The sequence below is a fragment of the Capra hircus genome, chromosome 9, assembly GCF_001704415.2.
Source record: "Capra hircus breed San Clemente chromosome 9, ASM170441v1, whole genome shotgun sequence".
NCBI classification, from domain to species: domain Eukaryota; kingdom Metazoa; phylum Chordata; class Mammalia; order Artiodactyla; family Bovidae; genus Capra; species Capra hircus.
In genome coordinates, this window is record NC_030816.1 from 54,997,423 (window position 1) to 55,002,971 (window position 5,549).

Genomic DNA, 5,549 nt, shown 5'->3' on the forward strand with positions numbered 1-5,549 from the left:
AGATCAAATTGCCAACATCCACTGGATCATCAAAAAAGCAAGAGAGTTCCAGAAAAACATCTATTTCTGCTTTCTTGACTATGCCAAAGCCTTTGACTGTGTGGATCACAATAAACTGTGGAAAATTCTGAAAGAGATGGGAATGCCAGACCACCTGACCTGCCTCTTGAGAAATCTGTATGCAGGTCAGGAAGCAACAGTTAGAACTGGACATGGAAAAACTGACTGGTTCCAAATTGGGAAAGGAGAACGTCGAGGCTGTATATTGTCACCCTGCTTATTTGACTTATATGCAGAATACAAAGCTGGAATCAAGATTGCTGGGAGAAAGATCAATAACCTCAGATATGCAGATGACACCACTCTTATGACAGAAAGTGAAGAGGACCTAAAAAGCCTCTTGATGAAAGTGAAAGAGGAGAGTGAAAAAGTTGGCTTAAAACTCAACATTCAGAAAACGAAGATCATGGCATCTGGTCCCATCACTTCATGGGAGATAGATGGGGAAACAGTGGAAACAGTGTCAGACTTTATTTTGGGGGTGCTCCAAAATCACTGCAGATGGTGATTGCAGCCATGAAATTAAAAAAACGTTTACTCCTTGGAAGGAAGTAAGATAGACCTAGATAGATATTGAAAAGCAGAGACATTACTTAGCCAACAAAGGTCCACCTAGTCAAGGCTATGGTTTTTCCAGTGGTCATGTATGGATGTTAGAGTTGGACTGTGAAGAAAGCTGAGTGCTGAAGAATTGATGCTTTTGAAGTGTGGTGTTGGAGAAGACTCTTGAGAGTCCCTTGAACTGCAAGGAGATCCAACCAGTCCATCCTAAAGGAGATCAGTCCTGGGTGTTCTTTGGAAGGACTGATGCTAAAGCTGAAACTCCAATACTTTGGCCACCTCATGCTAAGAGTTGACCCATTGGAAAAGACTCTGATGCTGGGAGGGATTGGGGGCAGGAGGAGAAGGGGACGACAGAGGATGAGATGGCTGGATGGCATCACCAACAAAATGGACATGAATTTGGGTGAACTCCGGGAGTTAGTGATGGACAGGGAGGCCTGGCATGATGCAATTCATGGGGTTGCAAAGAGTCGGACATGACTGAGTGACTGAAGTGAACTGACTGAATGATTTGCATATAATTTTGCCTCACACTAAAGAAGTGAAAGAACATTAAATTATTTGAACATGTGTACCAACACAATTCTGATAAAAGATACCAGTTCATTAAACAAGCTTTTATGACTCCAAAAAAGGCATTGTACCTCAGAGAGATGGGCTTCCCAGGTGGCATAGTGTTAAAGAATCTGCCTGTCAATGCAGAAGACTCAGATACAACCCCTGGGTTGGGAAGATCCCCTGGAGAAGGAAATGGTAAACCCACTCTAGTACTTTTGCTCGGAAAATCCTATAGACAGAGGAGTCTGGTGGGCTACAGTCCACGGAATTGCAAATAGTCAGACACGACTCAGCACGCACGCACGGAATGCTTCCAAGTTTCTAGAGCTTAACTAATTCAGTTCAATCACTCTCCAGCTACTCTCTTATATATGTAACTGAGTAGAATAAAAGCAAACAAGATAAAACATCAAAATACAAGATAAAAATGTAGGTAATGTAATAGAATCTAGCAGACAGAAGGATCCAGTTGAATAAACTGCAAACGCAGCTAACCACAACCTCCTTGCCATCTCTCCCCTCTCCCCCACACACCACACACACAAAGTTGAGCGGGCCATTTAAAATAAGGCTGCTGTAAAAAGCAGAAAGGCCACTGACACCATTTTGCAAGCTGAGCTTCTACAGCAAAGAACATTTGGCAGTTAACTTCTAAACTCCAATAGGATCACAAAATCCAACAATAATTTCTTTGGATAAATCCAGAAACCATAAATAAAATGGACTTTATAAGTGAAGGCCTTACCTGACATCATTTCAATTCCTTCTTGTTTCACTTCAATAGTACGGTAATTTCCCGGTAATTTCCTAAGGTCAGGAGATGAGGGTGGATGCAGGGGGCAGGTTAGGATACAGGGACAATTGGCAAAGTTCCTGCTTCGTGGGCAGCATTCAGAAGGCTGTGTCAACCAAAACCAGCAAGTGTGAGATGAGATGACAGAGTGGAAAGGAAATATTTGATGGCAACATTTACTCTGAGGGCTATTTTGGAAGTATTCAAATATAACTAATATGTATCAGATATTACAGACTCAAAAGCAAAAGAGAGACATTAAAACTTAGTAGAACCATAATCTACCCAAAAGGCAGAAGATGAGAGTTTAGTTTCTACCACTTAGGTGTCTGATTTTAGATAAATCACTTAAACCTCATTTGTCTCAATTGTAAATAAAAATAATAATGCTTATCAGACCCTCAAGCTTTGGCTTTGTGTCTCTCCCTCCTTTTGTCCTGCATTATGTTGAATAAATAATTCTCTTATTTCCTCCTGGTTATGCAGTTAAACTTTTTAATTTATCTTAACTTTTAAAATGTAAGGTTAATTCTTTAACCTTAAAATATTCAACTCAAACTCTAAAGTTGATTTGGAAAAAAGAATAGTCTGGAAGAACTTGGAATGTTCCATCTTCATCCTTTCCACTTTTTCAGTTACTTTTGTATAGCGTTTTAATTCCACCTTGCTTTTAAAATCACCAAAATAGGTTGCTGCTGTTTTTCTGCTGTCGTTTTGGTTTGTTTTCTTAAATAGATACTTCAGTTTAAAAACTTTTCTTTGTTTACACTTCGTCGTGGCTTTCACCTCTTCCTTCTGAGTTCTTTTGTCTGGTTTTCTTGCTGAGGAATATTATTTAAGTACTTCAGTGAAAGTAGACTTCTTAATTTTTTAACATCTGGAAATGTTTTTGTCTCTTAATATTGAATGACAGTTTGGGGTATAGAATTCTATGTTAACATTTTCCCTCAGCACTTTGAGGATACAATTTCATTGTCCTCCTTTATCAGTTATCACTGATGGGAAGTCTATTTTTATTCTTACTGACATCTTTCTAAGTTTTCTGTTTTCTCTAATCGTTTTTAAGATATTCTGTAGTTTCATTGTAATGTACTTACGTGAAGATTTGGTTTCTTTGTGCTGTTCAGAACTTAATGTACTTTTTAATCTAAAACTAGTTTTCTTGCAATTCAAGCAAATTCTCTAACATATCTCTTTAAATACTGCCTATTCCAAATTCTCTTATTCTCTCCACTTGAATCCTACTTAAATTGGAATTTCTCTTTTTATCTTCCACAGCTCAACCCATCTTTCATGCTTCCAGGTTTTGGGAACCTGCAATTTGCACAATCTGGGAGTCTTTAAGAAAGAAAAAATACAAAGTATGAATAGAAAATTAAACACAAATTGAATATTTATAATGAAAAAAAAAACACAAATTCTAAATCTAAACAGACAAATACTACAAACCTAACAAGCTCTAGAAAAATATAATTTGTATGTGAACTGCTAGAATATCTCTGTAATAATTATCCTTTATATTTGGTTGTACATTCTTTTATGGCAATAATTATGTACTATCTTTTTCAGGTGAAGGAATAGAAGGATATTTTGGTTTGTTGTTATCCAGTTTGTTTCTTACTTGTTTTTAAAAAGGTTCCTTTTAGGGCCACAACTCATCATTAGTAATATCTGTGTTTAGGATTGTTGTCATGTATGGGAAACACGGCTAGCACTTTCCTTCATATGTAAACTGGAAGACCACCTCCTGACTCTACATATAGCAAGTCTGATTCTTCTTCATCATCCTTACTGTTTCAGTGCCACGGGCTAGAGGATATTTTTCTATCATAAAATCACCTCCGGTTCTGTTTTTCAGTGACACGATGCGCGATATTTTGTCACATTGGTGGTAGAAGTAATCCTGGAATGAGGGATGCCTGCAGTAACTCAGCTCCAAAGAGAGGTTACTGCAAACTACACAAGTGTATCCCATCAAACACAAACCAAATATTCCCAAGTCAACTTTCCCAAAAATGTACGTAACTACCCAATATGAGGAAAGTGTGACAGAGGTCTGATTGGAATGGAAAGACATAGCAGTAGTAACCAACTGCAGTTTAAAATCATACTTTTTTGGATTTCCCCAGTGGTACAGTGGATAAGAATCTGCCTGCCAATGCAAGGGACATGGGTTTGATCCCTGGTCCAGGACAATTCCACATGCTATGGAGCAACTAAGTCTGTGCACCACATCTACTGAGCCACCACGCCTCAGCTACCGAAGCCTGAGCCCCAAGAGCCTATGCTCTGTAACAAGACAATCCACCCCAATGAGAAGCCCCCACACTGCAACGAAGAGCAGCCCCCACGCACCACACTAGAGAAAGACCCTGGGCAGCAACGAAAACCCAGCACAACCTAAATTTTTTTTTTTTTTCCAAATCTCACTTTTTCAAATTTTACTGAAACATAAAATGAACGTATTACTGAGGAGAGGCATATTGCTGGAAGGGGCAAGAGAAGGGCCTAGACATAAGTATCATTATTTCATTTACAATGAATTTTCATTTCATTGTAAATCCAGTAAATCTGTCTATACCTCCCCCATTTCTTTCTCTCTTTCCCACCATATTCTGGTTCCATCAGGTTCTAGTTTGCATTTCACAAATTTCCTTTTCAGTGAGGTTAGTCTACCATGTCTCCCATCTGCTCATTTTTCATTTCAATGACTTATTTCTAAAATTTTTGTTGTTCATTTCACCTTCCTGTAATTAAAAATAATATCCAATTCTGGTCTTATGTATTTGACTTCTGCTTCTCAATCTGTAAGCATGTTAAAGATACCTATATTTTTATTCTAAATATATATAATTCCTTGAGAGGAACACTCCCAATTTCTGTTCCAGGGGGCGTTGGGAATGCTCCCAATTTATGATTAATGCTCCCAATAATCTCAGGGTGGTAGAGTGCCTTGTGTGTCTTTTAGCTTCTGATTGCTTGCTTATCATGATGAGAGTCTTAGGTGCCCTGGCTTAGGAGGTCATCCCTATGGGGCAGTTTCCCATTTACCCTTATGACTAGAGCCCAGATATGGCACTCTGCCATGTAGGAGGCCTACAACCTCAACACCGTATCTGCTCCTGGTATTAAAACCCCATCCCGTTGTTGCAAAAAGATGTGGGTCAATTTGCTCATTCAGCAAATGGCAGATTTGGGAGGTAAATGCTATCTTCCTGTAGCTTGAAGTAGGTAGCAGCTGATACCACACAAACATACATATGCCACACAGGTATAACCTCAATAACAGACAGTGTATCACAAAGCAAGCAAGCCATGAGCCAAATGCTGCTCACCAGCCTCCTGAAAAAGAGAAGGCACATATTTATCAGCACCGAGTACAAAAATAATTACATGCTGTGGTCTTTGCCTTATAGCACCTTGCATGAGAACCTTGCTCCAATACAAAAATACTATTCTCATGGAAGAACTACCTAGACTTATAGTCAGTTCAGGTGGATCCCCCATGAACTGGAGGAACATAGGGCCAGTGATGCTATAGACCTCAAGTACTACAGTAACTGTAGCAGTCTTC